This window comes from Chlamydotis macqueenii, chromosome 5 (assembly GCF_036417535.1).
Source record: "Chlamydotis macqueenii isolate bChlMac1 chromosome 5, bChlMac1.mat, whole genome shotgun sequence".
Classification (NCBI taxonomy): domain Eukaryota; kingdom Metazoa; phylum Chordata; class Aves; order Otidiformes; family Otididae; genus Chlamydotis; species Chlamydotis macqueenii.
The window spans coordinates 38753610-38769730 of NC_141560.1; the positions used below are offsets into that span (position 1 = coordinate 38753610).

Here is a 16121-nt window from a genome sequence, read left to right on the forward strand (position 1 = left end):
GGGTTGCAATAGGTGCTGACTCCTCGCTGCAGCCTTCAAGGCACTGGCTTTCATTACGCTCTGTCCGGCTGGTTTATAAAGAGCAGCCAAAACCATTGTGGGGACCAGTGGGGAAAGGAAAAAAAAAGTTATTCCAGCGGTGTGAGGAAAGCTTCCTGTCAGTAAAAGACATTTTATGTACTGCCCGTGGCAGCACACAGGGTGTGTTATTTACTGTTCCTGTTTCATGGACGTGTTATACTGCCGGTTCAGGTGCCACCATCAGAGTGCAACTTATCACCTAGTGACTCACAGCATCCTAGAAGAAAGATGACAGCGGCAACTCGTGACATTTCTTTAGCACTCTGGTGACAGATCTGCAACAGCTACAATTAAAGACCCTACGATTTGTTGTCAGCAGTGCATTTGTGCTGCAGAGCCAGTAGTTACTTGTAAATAAGAGGGGAAAAGGTGGTGTAGTTGTTGTCATAGCTCATCCTCTTTAGATCCAGAATTAGTTAAGAAAAATACAAGTTTTCTGACAGGAAATACTCATTGGGGCAAACAAAATAAGCCATGTGATGTGCTGGATTTCATGCAAAAAGTAGCGGGGCAGAGAGCCCTTCCCTGGCCACGGGCTCCTGGGGCGGCCACCAGCCAGCCACGCTGGGTGCCAGCCCTGGCACCTGGGGCATACGCTGCCAGAAAAAACACCATTCTTACCAAAAATGCCCCATCACACACAACAGAAATTCTAAGCCCTCCACAACTCTGTCCAGAAGGGCTCATTCCTGGCTTTGTGAGAATGAAAATTTAAAAGTGAACAGAGGCAGAAGCAGCACAAACAGGGCAGTGGGAGACAGGGTAGAAAACAAAGAGGGAAGAGGAGGAGAAGGCTACACTCCAGAAATCATCTTTACCACTGCAGTAGAGAACAAGCAGTTGTCATTTGTCACATTAGACTGAAGACTTCTACGCTCCTCTGTGTGACAGGCACAGAAATGGGGTGGGCAGGAAAGGCCCTCACTCAGCTCAGTTGGTTTCACTGATTCCAGGGATAGTTAGACCAGAGCCAGAAGAGGTGCCTGGTCCGTGCCTCAGGTGCCAGCACTGCATTGTTCCCCTTGTGAACATCATTTCCTAATGTTTTGTCCAGCCCAGTTTTAAATTACCCAAGTGACGGCATTTCCACAACTTCCCATAGAGACTGTGCCATGATGTAATTTATCTCAGCGGTTTCAGCCGTCTTCCTTATATTTAGGATGAAATTAAGAAAATCTATGCTGCTAGTTCTCATTATCCTGTCCTTGGAGCACTCTCAACGCTTCTCCTCCCTGCCTGAGATTTACATGCTTCAGATACTTGTAAATAGCTGCTCTCTTCCACAGTTATTCTTTGGGCAAAGCACACAAATTTATTTTAATCTTTATAAATTAGCCCAAGCTGCCCTTTCATCATTAATTTTCATTTCCTCTTGGTTCTCCATCTTCGAGGTGGTCAGAAGTGGACGGGTATCTGGGAGAGCCGTACCTCGGCGCCTGCTCCCACCGAAACCGAAAGCAGATCTGCTCTCCTTGGAGCAGGAAAGACGAGCCTGGGCCATGAAGTCTCGCCCCTCAGCCCTGCCGTACGGCAGGTTTCCATGAGGTACTGGGCTGTCACAAAGATTAAATACAGATTCACACACAGAGAAGCTCACTGTGTTGCTCACTTTCAGAGGTCTCTCCGCCTGTCTGCTGCGTGGCAGAGGTGGCGCTTGCATGGGGAGCGTGATGCTGACTGGTGCGCATGGAACGAAAGCAGAGATTTCCAGAGTCTCAACCAAAAATTCAGAGCCTCCATCCGAGAGGAGGGAAATACGCTGTAATGTGCTCACTGCTTCTGCAGATCTGAGCACAGCAGGAGGCCAGAAAAATGCACTGAGCTATGGGTTATCCTCAAAATACCTCCCACTTCACTTGGAAGGTGCCAAAACCCGTAAATTCACCCATTTGAATACAGTTATCAAATAAGATTTCATGCAGCATCTTCACCCTTTACTAACACATTTCCCCACGTATCTCTTATTGACAATCTAGATATCTTAATCCTTCAGTGTTTTTTCAGCTGTTGTCTGCAACTGCTATAAAAAAATAAACCCTTGCATCTACCATGATTAATTCATTCTTCGTAAGTCCAGGCTGTTTATTGCTCTTTGTTCATTTATGCATTAGCTGTTTACAGATTCTCTCTTAATATTAGCTCTGGTATTTGCTAGAGACTCAAGTCATATTTACCATACAGTAACTGCAGAGATGACACGGACAACAAACAGTGGAAGCTGAGCTGCCATGGCAATTACAGTAAGTGGCAGCAGTCTCCAGGCTATCCGCTGCCCCACCTTCATTTCTTCTCCCCCCACCCTCTGACGGCTTTCCCTGTGGGCTGTACAAAGCCATATACCACTCCAATCTCTGTAGCAAACACAAGGGGAGATTTGCTCTTCACGATGGCACTACCAGACATGATTATTCACCTTTTTCCTTTCAGTCCGTGGTTCAGCTACAGGTCTGCCCTCCCTGGCTGGACGCCCCACTCTCTTCCGTCAAGGGCAGGTAATCTGAAATATGCCCTGGACCTAGTAACCCTCAATGCCCACGTTTTTTCTCTTGCTGTTACAACAGCACTAACTTCCTCCTCTGCCCCATCCATGGTCTGAATGTGTCTCAGATATTTTGCCGAGGGAGTCATAAAGGACTAGATTTTACAGGGTAGTTAGAAGCTTAATGAAGCAGCTCTTCAACCCACTTGGACACCTTGACCCCATTGAAATCACAGATTTTCCACTGGACACCTAAACATGATTTAAAATTCCTTCAGGAAACCAAACAGATGACTATGAGAGGCCACTGTTGTCTTCTCCAAAGAGAGACATGAGGTTTATTTCTTTGTTCCTGCCAAGAGCACCAGGTAGGTCCCACACCCAAAAGCCACAGGGCTAAGCCAGGGAAATAGGTAACTTGATCCTTCAAGAAGATTAAAAAAATCAAGATTACCTACATGTGTATGCCAGCTTGGGAGTGATGCATATGACAAAGCACCTTGTCTGAAAAGGATGAGGCTCCTCCCCTGCCATTTCTAATGTGCCTGCAATGATACTCTCCTAACTCTCAGCAGTCAGCAAGTCTTAACTTAGATACAAGTGAGGAACATTTGAAAACTGGATGCAAGGCATGAAGTATCAGAAGAATTTCCTAGCAAAGTACAAAATAATCATGCTGTTGTTTATTTCCAGAGTGGAAGAAATAACATTTTCATTGTATTCAGAGCACTACTTACACCAGTCCCCTCCCTTGACCCTCCCCTCCAAAAGCCTCCTTTTACACAAAGTTGTCTTAAAAGTGAGGACTATCTTTCCAGCCCAGTCACCTTGCATACCATCAGCTAAAGGCTGGCAAGAGAGAAGAGGGAGAGCGTCTTTAGGACCAGATTTTCTCTGGTGTAAAGCAGCATAGGTCCAATGGGCCCAAGACAGCAGAGCAAGCTTATTCTACTGGAAGAGCTGCCTGAGAAGCTTTGGCAACATTTCATATAACATAAACCTCCAAAAGGAAAGCTTCACCTATTTCCTCTTTGCAACTCATGTCACACACATCAGCTGCAGGAGCATCTTCCTGCTTCCTCGTATTCTTGTCCATCCTGTCCTGGTTCTTCCCTCCTCCCAGTGCTCCATGCTGGCCTCAGATTTGCTACAACTAGTCCTGCCAACAGGAGCAGCTGAGTCATGGGAGATGACCACACCAGCCAAATGCACTGAAAAGAGACAAGGGAAGGTGAAAAATCCTCCTATTCCCCCACAACCCCAGCAAACAAGACCTGGAGTCTCTCTTCTCCACCATGTGCCCAGTGTCACCACGGATCAGCATGATCTAGTCAGGGATGTCCCTGCTCCCTGCAGGGGGGTTGGACTAGATGACCTTTGAAGGTCCCTTCCAACCCTAACCATTCTATGATTCTATGATTCTATGGTTCCATTTACCAATGGAGGAAAATTGATAGGAGTCACTGAATTAATGTAGGTGCTAGGAGAACATGCTGATCCCACGCAGCCACCCGCTGTGTGGTCTGTTTGAGCCACCGAGGCAAGGAGAGAGGACAGCCTCTATCCTGCCACTGAGGGGCACAGCCTCTGTTATGGATGCTAGCAGTCCCACATCTCCATCAGCTTTACTGAGGAGCTCACAGTCCCCTTCAGGCACTGCAGAAATGATCTTTCCATCCATATCTACAAAGAGAAGATTAAAATAGAGATGCGCTCTACTTGCTTTGAAGTCCAAATCTCTCCTAAGAGAAGGCTAAAGCAAGAAATGGAAGGGTTCCTCTCTTGCTGGGAGTTTCAGTGACTTGGTCCTGCGCAACAGCTGAGCAACAGCTGAGACAGGAAAGACCAGCCTGTTTTCACAGCCTTACTCCACACTCTGCCCCTCTTCCCTGCTCCCTCAGCCCAGAAAGCCTCTTCTGCCCAGCTGTCCCTCTGTGGCAGTGCCCCGAACCCAACTCTTCCTGCCATCACTGAGGACAGTAACTCCCATCATCTGGGAAACCCGTCACAAGTGACAGAAAAACCTGCTTTATCCAGGGAAGGAGCAATGGTTCCCAAACACCCATTGGTGAGGGGCAGTGGGACGGGGAGAGCATTCCCCTGGGCAGAGCCACCACTACTATTTAGCTCAGGTCAGTGACACAAATGGGTAAGAGAATAAGCACAAAAGGTCTTTGACAAAAGGATGGTCACTTTTAAAGACAATCGAAGCCTTGAAATGAATCCATTTCGCTGTGGGAGCTCAATGAGCAGATAAATTAATAAAAATGGGTTTCCAACGAATCAGAGCCCTGTATCCCAACAACGCTCCACTCTGCAGTAATCCTTTCTCTGCCAGTTCTCCCTGCCCTCTGCTCTCTCCGCAGACACGCACACAAGCACTTCCACGCCCCTTTCCCTGACCCTTCCTCCCATAGCATCCCCTGCGGTCCTTCCCATACCCAGATACCAGCCAAGCAAGAGGCAGCACATGCTACAGCCCCTTCTAAGCTCCTGTGCCGGCCAGCCGGCCCGCAAGCCACCGGCTCCACTGGTGCACATTTCATGAAGTGCATAAGAACATGACATCTGCAAGACCACCACCCTTTGTCAAAGGTGATTACATCCAGCCCGCCGTTCCTGACAGCTGTTGGCTCCCATACAGATACTTACAAATTATGACCATGCCATTTCTCCGTGCTCTCTTTGCAACCGTAAGTAGATGAGGTTTCTGGAATCCTGCATGACCAAGCACAACTCCCGTGTCCCCTTTCACAACTCCTACATCCCCTCCCTCAGCCTTCTCCAGGAAATTGGCTTTGGCCAGAGGGACAGAACAGGTCAACCAGGACAAAAGAAGCTCAAGGCCAACACTAAGAGAAAGCTCCCAGACTCAGGGTTATTTTATCTAGCGAGCAAAGGAAACTTTGATAGTTCTATGCTGTGTATTTGTGCAATCTGTGAAACTCAAAGCCATAAGAAATAAATTAAGATAAGTACTGGATGGCTCAAATGAAAACTAGATGTGCATGGAAGTACTCAAAATATCCATAGGTTCACCAGCCAGCATCCATCCTCTTGCTCCAGAGCATATTCCAACCACTTGCTTACCAGACTTAGCAAAACTCGGTAATGTGCCTGTATGGTGAAGGCTGGAAAGGAACCTCCTAACTGAGCATCTGCTTCCTGACTGGGCCAACGTCCTGCTTTGTCCCAGTAGCCAAGCCCAGATGGACCCAAGAGACAGGCAGAAAGCCACACACAGAGGATAAATTGGGGGCTGAACACGAGGGATGCCGTTAGAAGACTGGGAAGCTAGAAGGCATGGAGGCGTTGTGGGAAGTGGGGGGCTGGGGGAATTACCGGACCCTATTTAAGAAAGAAATGCAGCAGAGGGAAAAGGCCAGAAATGGGAAAGGAGGGGTGGTCATGACTCAGTGGGATGCATGAAGCAGCGAGAAGACGGATCTAGGCAGGAAACAGGCAAGCCAGCAGTTTTTTGGGAGTGAGGTATTCGCACCAAGTGCAGATGAGCATCTTCTCACCTTCAGTCTCCCGCTGTGATTCCCCAGAGGGGAAGCAGCTCCGTCGTGCTCTGAAGGTTAAGCTGTGCCTTCTGCCTGGCACAGGATCCCAGTGCAGCCAATGGGTAAAAATGCCTACCTACTTAAAAGCAAACCCCAACACTGCCAGGAGGGACAGGCTTTATTTTTAGCTGGGACACCAGCGAGGTCACTGCTGGTGCTGCATTTCCCCATGGAAGCCAGGGTTTCATGAAGTGTGCAGTGTGCGCAGGGTCACTGCGGGGAACGCATCTGTCAGGTCAGCTTTGGGGAGATGGATTATTTAAGTTAGAGAAAGGAAACATTTACCAGAAGAAGTGAACCTGAAACTACTGTGGAAGGTTAAAATGGAAGGAAAAAAAATGATGCTTAAAGAGTCAGAGCAGGTGGTAATTTATGTGAGGGCAATGTCTAGTGCACCATTTCCAAGACGCTCAGGCAGGAGAATTTCACATCACGTCTACCTCCGGCAGCATCCCCACTGCTGGCCCCCTACAGGCCCAGCTTTGAAAGGCTCATTCTTGTCTGGGGGCTGCCAAAACAAAAGCAGCAGCCCATCATTATCCCTTATCAGGATCCTCTGCAAAGGAAAAGCATGCGAGAGACCCACCTTGCCTCACACCTTGAAGACGATGACACCAGGACCTCCACCTCGCTCTGGTCCTCAGGTCCTCTCACAATGGCCCCCAGTGAGCCCTGAGGCAGGCAGCTGCCCCAGGACTCACACACAGCACCCTCAGTGAGTGCAGGGCAAACTTAGCCCGCTGTGGCCTCGTGGGGACAAGGAGTGAGGTCCTTCCTCACTAGTGGGTTTCATGGGTGCAAACCTAATAAAACAGTTGGCACCGCTCCCACTTGCACTGCCAGGGAATGCAGTCTGGAGGCTTCAACACGGAGAGATTGCTGTTGATGAAGTGCTGAGTGCTAGCGCGAAGCTTTCAAGGGACTTGAGAGAATTGAGAGCAGAGGGGAAGTTCTCATTTTATTCTCTTCTTGAGGAACCTGAGTCCATTTGGCATGTTGCGTCTGAGAAACAGCTTGGCCTAGACTCCCTGAATACTTTTTTTAATCAGGATCAACCCCTGTGCATGTTCTTGGGAAGATTTTATATTAAAAATTATTTCATCTTTTTTTTTTTTCTGCTGATTCTTGTGCCTCTTAATAGCTTAAGAAGTGCTTTGCAGACCCCATCACTCTAGGTTCTTCGCAAGTAATTTGCATTCAGGACAATCCATCTCAGCAAGAGCAGACTTCAAGGCTGAACCAACTCCAAGCGTTAACTGCTGCAGGCAATTCAAGCAGCAGCTTCACAGGTGGAAGCAGGGCTTCTTAAGCCAAGCCGAACATTTTCCACCTCTGGTCGTTTGTTCCCTCCTCTGCACTAGCTCTCCCTTTTTTGTTGGCGGAACTGTTTGCACAGCTATGCCATGAATAAGGACCAGGAACTGCTCTAGCTGGAAAGCAAGCTGAACCCACCACCCAGCCACACGTGCCACCACACCAGCACCCTGCAGGGCTGGGTCAGGAGCAGGAACCAGCAGCCAGGGTGGGAAAGCTGCAGAAAACAAGGGACAAATGACAAGCATGGCAGGGGCACCAGCTGTACGGGCAGGTTTGCCTCTTGCAGTGGCGAATCCTGCAACACCTCCTGGACCATTTACCAGCCTTGTCCTGCTACACAGAGACACATCTCCACCTCCATTTCTCCCAACCAACATGCACATTCAAAGATCAGTGAGTAATCCCAACCAAAACCACAGAAGAGGATAAAGGTGCTAACTAAGGTGAACTTCAAGCTCAACAAGATATTTCTTCCCAACAAGGAAGGTCCACCTCAAGGTGGTAAACCAAAACATCCAGGCCTTAATGCCCCAAAATAAATTTTCCTGACAGTAAACAGTATGGGGACTCGGAGCAACTCTCTTCACGCAGAGAGTTACTCCAAGTCCCCATCTGTCACCAGCCAGGGTGGGCCAGCAGTGTGCAGTGGAGGCAGCGCTCCCTCTGGGTGTGGGGAGCTGTGGCACTGGGGCAGTGGTGGCTTCCACCGCCTGCCTGGACCCTGGCAACAGACTCTCTCCTCCCGCTGCTTAAACTGAAGGGGAGTAAAGACACATCCAGAGCGAGCTGCAGCCCAACCCCAGAGCAAGGTGGAGACATGCTGTAGCTCCTGGACACGTCCACCTTCAACACAACCTCAGCAGTTAGAGGTAAATGCCCTCTCACAGGTACATCCCTGCACCCTACACTCCTTTTGATGAAAACCGTACTCTGCTCTGCTGCTGCAGAGTGCTGCTGTTTGCTCTGAGACAGCCTGCAAGTACCAGCCTAGGAGAGGGTGAGGATGAAAGCAGTGGCAATGCTATATCTCCCATGTCTATAGTTTCTAAAACTCTTTGACACCTCCCTGTTTGCAAAACATGCCCGGCAGCACAGGATATTTAGTATTTCTGATTGCTCTTGACCTAGCTGTCTCTGCTGCTGTCCTGAGTTGGGAGGCTTAGGTAAACAGACAGCAGAGGAGAGGAAGGCAGCAAAGAGAGCAAGTCCAGTTTTGCAGCCTTGAAATAATCTGCTTGTGCATGGAAATGCTGAATGGAAGCAGAAGCTGCTCCCTAAATCTGAGCGTTCCGGAAAAGGTCCTTGTTTTATTACGATGGAAAATCCTCATTGGAGTGTTTAGTTAGAAAACAAGCTATCATAAAAGAAATGTTAAGAGCCCTAAGCTCCCCTCTCTCCCATGATGTCAACCATCAGAGACATCAACGACAGCTCAGCTGTCTGATCAAAGGCTTCAGCAAGCGGATTTAAAGACAGAATTACCAGAAAATTGAGAGTTGAAGTAGCACAGGGGCATGATCATCACCTGTTTATAAATGCGTCTTATAGGGGGAACTAATTACTTGACGATGCTGTACCACAGGAACAACACCACCTGGGTCTTCTCACTGCAACACTGGCTAGATGGGGGGGGTGGTGGTACCTTCAGAACGGCTTGGCACATCCCTGCCGCCCGATGCCTTGCTATTCCTGCAAACCCCTGTGACAGAAATGCCTAGAAAAGGGGGACCAGGACGCCATCATGCTGAACTTTGCACACGCACATCCACGACGGCCCTCACCCAGAGCTGGCAGGAGACTCGAGGTGGCTCCCAGATTTCCCTCTGGAGGTGAGCCAGGACAGCAAGCTCATCTTCAGCCTCAAACCCCACAGCCCCGTGCCACTGAAATCAGCAAATGCAGGACGAGTACAGAAGGTGCTTTAAAGGTGCCCCAAGAACAGCTTGTGATCTCATGTATCTCTCAATGCATGAAACCCTTCAGGACAGAGCCTATCGTTTATTAGACATCTGTATGGCGCTTCGAAACATGGGCCCCCAGCCGGGCCAACGCCTTTAGGAGTTACCGTTATCTAAACATTAAATCAACAAGGGTATTAATCTATGCCACAATACCTAAAGACAGTGGGTGATGGTAGCCGGAGCATCACAACTATCAATTTGCCGGCTTCAGACGTTTTTTTTTTTTCCATATTAAGGAGATTTTTTTAACCGTGTAATTTAATTTCCTTCACTTTTTAAAAATACAGAATTAGATATTACCGCCTGATTAAAAAAAAAAAAAGACAAGAAATTTGGCTGGCAATCAAAGCCATCTTTTTAACTGTTGAAGCACATGAAAGGCATCTGAAACACGACAGCAACAAAGAACAAGCAACTATTTGTCAACGCCACTTGGTCATTGGGGAAGCTTAGGGGAGGAGACTGATGCTGTTTGTTTAAAACAAGCAAACAAAAACCTGACAGACAGACCATTTATCTGTATAGTGCTTCACTTGAAAATACTGGTGGAGGGAATACATCTTAACTTGGTTTCTAATAAAAGTGCTGACACACTCCGATATGGCACTTCCCTGCCTCGGGGATGGAGGACACCTAGCGCAGGAAGGACCCTCTGAAACAAAGGGACGTGTGCGGGATCAGGAACAACATGGTAGCAGGTCAGCCTGGGACCTTAGAAAAACCCTATCCTGTCCTACCAACAATGCCACAGGATCTGCCACGCTCAGACCAGCCTCATCTGACTTCAGCCCCACCAGCTCCAGAAGAAGGCAGAGGAGGCAGAGGAGGCCAGGTTCGTCCCTGGGTGCCTCTTTCCTTCCCACAAGCCAGCCAAGCCACACATTCAAGTGTGCCACGCAGAATGACTGCCCATAAGTCCCAACGACAAAGTGGTCCCCGGTTGGATGGGGCAGCTCCTGCTCTCACATCGGCCCAGCAAGAGCCTATGGAACGCAGCACGGCGCACGACCCAGCCCACGCTCGGCATCCAGCTCTGCGTGCACTCTCCTGTTCCGGCTGTTGGTGTCCAAGACAGTGCAGAGCATGCTTCCCATGCTGCCCAGGGCGATGGAAAGGACCTATCCTGCCTGGCCATGGCATCTGCAGTCCCAGGTGCCGTCCTCTCAGGTGGCAGCTTTGCAGAGGAAGGGGACAATTTCTCTGGAAGGGACAAGCACTATGCAGAGTGGCATTAGGGTGCCTGCCTACTCACCCTCCCTCTCGCACCCTGTCACCCACTAGTGATTGCAACAACATCCTCACCAAAACCCCGCACAGGTACAAAAATATCATTAACGACATAGATGAGACCCAGGGAGACAAAACAATGTGCCCAGCAGCAGGCTGGAGGCTCGCCAGAGACTGGGAGCCCACCTGCATTTCCCATGCCCTCAGACAGGACCTGGATTACCACAATCTGCCACACCTCGGGCATTTAGGAAACGCTTGAACCACCCACTTACTAGAACGGGACTCACATTTGGCTTGGGGAAAAAAAAAAAGAGACTGCTATACTGCACTTCTTACCTATGGCTCTCTCTTTATTCACATCCAGTCCTCCTCTTCTTCCCCACCCTGGCTGATATTACACCTTCTTAGTTACAACAGGAGGATAACCAATTTGAGTGTCATCTCATCACACGCTCGCAGCAGAAGTCAGGGCTCCTGGGCCACTCTTGCTCCTCCCCAGCCAGCCCTCGACAGCAGCTGGACGTGCTCTTCTCTAACATCACCCCTTCTGCTCAGGAAACAAGTCCTGTTCCAGTTGACCACAGAAGCCTGAATGTAAGCACCAAACACGACTGACTTTCTCAGCTAAACCACAATTGGGGTAAACGAATGCCTGCAACAGCAGTGGATGGAGGAGGATTAGGGACTCCCCAGAAATGCTTGTGCCACGAGGGAGCGGTACCTCTCCCCGCTGCACCAACCCTACAGAGCACCTTCAAGGCCTCTGTGTCTCAGCAGTCCCCCAAAGCCAGCTCAGCTCTCCCGGGCCTCTCGCCAGGCTCCCGGAGAGTACGGGAGGAGCGCTCTCGAACGGGAAGATGCTGCTGTTACCTAAGTCTTCCAGCCCTGTCCTCACCAGAAATAAAAAAAAAAAAAAAAGAGCTCAGCAAAATCACCCTTTTGCTCAATAAAGAGATGCAAAGAATTAAAGGAATATATATATATATATGCATCAGGAGGGGGGATGTGCCTAAGGCACCCCTTCTCACCCCCACGGTCCCTCCAGCATCTCGCCTTAAATCTGAAACAGATTTTTTTTTGGGGGGTGAAACCCCCAGAACAAACCGAGGGGCCAGGAACCCAACCATTCCATTACAGCTCCACTTGTGGTGGGGGAAGGAGGGGGAAATGGCCATACCTCACGTTTTAGAATGACAAAAAAAAACCCCAAAAACCGAAACAAGAACACTTGCAAGGGTTTCATCTCCCACCCAGGGTGATGGATGCTGTAGACACAGGTGAACAAAAATTAAGCCCCGAAGCAAGGCTGGGAGGGAGGAAGAGGATGAAATTACCCAACATTGAGGTCAGCTCGTGTGTGCGTGCGTGTGCACACCGTGTCCCCCGCGGGGGCCCCGCCAGCGGCCCCCTGCCCTATTTCGGGCAGAGCCTGGCGCAGCGGCTCTATCTGACACCCGGGGTAAACAACCCGGCTCGGCCGGACGGAGCGCGACAGCTGCCCGGGACGGCGGCCCCGCCGGGGCTGGCCCGGCCTCCCCCCGCCGGAAAAAAAAAAGAGGGGGGAAATTTATAGCACTGCATGAGAGGCGCTTCCCCCGCCCGGCAGCCCCGGGCAGAGCCGCCCTCCGGGCTCCCCCGCGTCCCTGCGGGCCGGGCCGCGCCGCGCCGCGCCCCCCCCACCCCGCGGCGGGGGAGATCCCGGGGCCGCCGCGCACGGGGCTGCGGGCTCGAGCTGCTCCCGGCCGCGCACGGGGCCGCGGGCTCCCGCTGCTCGCTCCCGCCAGGCCCCGGCCCCGGCCCCGGCCCCGCAGCGCCCGGCCCGGCTCCCCGTTCCCAGCTCCGGCGCGTATCCATCCCGCAGCGCCCGCTCCGCGTCGAATGCAGAGCCCTCCTCCCGCAGCGCACACGCACCCACACACACATCTACACGCACATACACACATGCAGTCGCCGCGGCTCCGGAAAAACAGCACGAAGGAAGCGAGCTCCCCGCGCCCGAGCAACGTTAAATCCCCTTCCCTGCACCCCCCAGCCGCGGCAGCTAAGCCTGCAAAGAGCCCCTCGCACCGCCCCCCCCCGCCCCGGCCATTCGCATGCAAGGCGTGAAGCCCCACTCCACGCAAGAAACTTAACCGCCAGCCTGTTGGGGGGCAGCACCCCCCTACTTACCCCTTCTGGCTGCTTTGTTGACTTTTTTTTTTTTTTTTTTTTTTGGAGGGTCGGGCGGGCGTGGAGGGGGGGCTCCGCTGGCTCCCCGGTAACAAATCCTTCCGGTTCCTAACGGGAGCTCATCGCATCTCCCGGTGATTCACCGACGGTGCGTGCGGGTGTGTGCGGGGAGGGGAGGGGAGGAGGGGGGTTCGCCTTGGCATGTCAGTCCGAGTTGCCTCGCTCGCTGCCAGACCTGTGCTCGCTTTTGCAGCTGTCAGGGCGAGCGGGGAGGTGCATCTGGCACGGGGGGTGGGGGTGGGTGTACCGATGTCGATAAATCCACCAGCCTCGGTCTTCAGCTCCGTGCTGTGGAGTTTGGGGAGGGATGGGAGCTCTGGCAAAGGGGGAGGAGGCCGGAGATGAAGGGGGGGGGGGGGGAGAGGGGGAGGGAGAGAAAATGGATGGTACCCCAGATTGCCACTGAACCGGCCGGGCTTCCCCCGCTCTCCCACCCTAGGGGCTCGGTGAGGATTTCCCAGGGCAGAGCACGGAGCCCGGCTGCCGGGAGCCCGTGGGGTTCGCGGAACCGCAGCGAGAGGCCGAAGCGAAAGGCCAGGCTGCGGGGCTCCGCGTCCCGCGTCACCCCAGCAGCCGGGAGCGAGAGCTGCACCCGAGCCGCCAGCCGTGCATCCTCATTCTCCTGAATCCGGGGGCGGGGGGGATGGGAGGGGGGGGATCTTCAGATTGTTTAAAGCAAGGCACCACGAAACCAGAGCAAACCCTTTCCAAAATAAAGGCAGGCACGTAACGCGCGCGCACGCATGCACATCTCTGCGAGATCTCCGTGGGCATATAGAGGTAGAAATAGGCACTCACTGAGTGGCGATCGCTCCCGTACCCTCCGAGCAGATTGACTTGACTTTGTGTATTTTAAGCAAGGGAGGGGAAGAACACGGTGGTTGAGCCCTCAGAGCAGGAGATATTGATTGCAAATCTGAAATGTAAAGCATCTGCCAAACGCTTCTGAGAGATTAAATATAGGCAATGTAATTACCCAGGCTGAATTGGTGCCGGTATCCATTTGAAGCGGCAAGCTTTGGGTTGTGTTTGTAGAAACCACCCAGTCATTTTTTTTAACCAAAGTCAAATAACAAGTTGTGAGACAGCAAGTCATTTTAAGGTAAAAATTACATGTTGCCTCCAAAGTTGCTACTTGACTTTGGCAGAAGATGACTGGGGACTGGTTTCCAGGGCAGTAGAACAGGATAGTAGCTTTACACCTTGCACAAAATGCATCGTGATGTTTGCATATACGTTTGTCTCTTCTTGTGATCCCCTCTGTTTTTGCCCCGGCAGTTAGGGGCAGACACGTGCCTCCAGTAGATTTACCTTCCATCGTGGCATCTCACTTATTTAAAGAACCACGCAGCCCATAAGGCAACGATCCCAGACACAGGGCCATTCTGCCAAAGGACAGGCAGTTTCATCCTCTAGAGAGAAGCTATCCCCACTCTGTTGTCCCCAGTAACTCCCCTTGCCCTGTGACATGATGAGGGAGCAGAAGCTTCCTGGTGAGACTGGAGCACACGCACAAGTGCAAACCATCCCTATCAAAAGCAGCTGTGTAAACTGGCGTGAGAAACCTGAGCCCAAGCCCTACACTGGGCAACAGCTTTTACCTCAACCAGGCACAGGCAGGAGATGTATAAAGAAGGAAGGGGAAAGGGCAGCAAAACCCTTACTGGGAGTGTGACATGAAATAGTTGCATCTCCTTCATGCTGCTAAAAACGAGTAAGGAAAGCTGCAAATGGGCTGTGGTCCCCTGCGCAAAAGTGTAGACCGCAAAGTCCTTGAAAGCCAGCTGGTATGCTTTGGTTACAGCTCCTCAGGGCAGCCCCTGGCCCCGCACCTCTGCGCAGAAGAGATCCAGAGACCTGGAAGAGCAGTTACCTGTTCTGGTCTGGCTACTTACTAGTATTCACAAGAGCAGAGAATGGAAGCCTAGCTATAGAGGGGCAGTTGAGGGCAGCTGTGAGGGGACATGGTTACTGCCAGATGGGGTGAACAAGTAGACAATGGCAGCGCAGAAAACTGCAGAACATCCCGTGGGTCCTAGACTCAGCCCTGTATCTCCTCAAATGTCACTTGCCACTCCTGCTGCCCCCAGACAATCCATGCAAGGCAGTGTGTACCAGGTGGGAAGGTGGCACGGGATGCACACGGGCCATGGCATGCACTGTGGGCCAGAGGACAAGGAAAGATCTAACATGTGCTGAGGTACCTGAGCTCGGGGTGTCAGCCAGCCCCGTACAAGGCTGCACGTCTGGATGATGCTTCTGTGTGGCTTCAGGGAGGAGAAGGGCTTCTCAGCACCTGGGGGCACACAGGGACGTGCACACACATGGGCCAAGGCATTAAAATGCCCATCAGTCTCACAGGAGCTGTGGAGGAGCCCTTATTAACACTGACACATAAAATCAGCAGTGCAGTGTCAATGGCTGAAACCCAAGACTGGGTGGATGCAGGGACCCTGGTGCTGGACAGTGTTACCCAATCTCCAGGTGGCCACCTGCAAACCTCACATTCCTGCCAGGGGGAAGAGACCCCAAGGGTGGCAGCTCTCCAGTCCCCTCTAACATCAAGGGAAGGAAACTGCCCCAGCCGGCATGGGGGAACTCTTCCAGCCCATGGCTCATCACGCTTGTGTTTACAGCTCGGTGAGAATGGGTCTGGAGTCAAGGAACAGTGGTACAAACTGCTCATCGGTGGGAACAAGGCCTGGAGGTGACACACAAATTTCCAGTTGACAATAACTTAAGACAGACAGAGCTCTTTATTGTACACAGATGTTTCATTTCACCTCATCTCCTCAACTCTGTACATACAATCACGCCTAATATGTTTAAGAAATGCTTCCAGGCATTTCCCTCTTTCCTTCCCTTCCATATGGACCTGGGCTTACGTTGCTCAGTTCAGGCAGAAATTGTTCATCACAAGAGGGAGTATATGACATTTTTTAATCTCCTTGTTCTTGAAGATGTGCTTGCAAGGTAATAACCTGGGATAAAAGCATCCCAACCTTTTATATAATAATACTATAAAAAAAATTAAAAACCAAAAAACCTCTTGTTAATGCTAGCTTTAACAAATAAAATGCAGGGATTTCAAACTCCTGGACTGCTTAGCGCAATCTCACTAAACAAGCCTGGATGTCAATTTTTAATGAATAACAAGATCACTTCTTCAAGTGTGGCCTCACCTAAAGCAAAACCACTGAAACACTAGCAACTACTAATATACTGAAGGAATACACACTATTTCTTTCATAACATCTT

At 51.1% G+C, this 16121-nt stretch overlaps 1 protein-coding gene across 9 annotated transcripts in view; it reads right to left on the reverse strand.

Annotated features, from left to right (window-relative positions):
- Positions 1-13393, reverse strand: part of SLC8A3 (solute carrier family 8 member A3) — a 115087-nt gene extending 101694 nt beyond the window's left edge. For 7 of the 9 annotated variants that reach the window (XM_086749119.1, XM_086749118.1, XM_086749116.1 and 4 more), the window contains exon 1: positions 12804-13393. The gene's annotated coding sequence lies outside the window, so the exon portion shown is untranslated. The remainder of the gene's footprint in view (positions 1-12803) is intronic. The other 2 variants (XM_086749121.1, XM_086749120.1) reach the window with 1 other exon arrangement.
- Positions 13394-16121: the final 2728 nt, after the last annotated feature.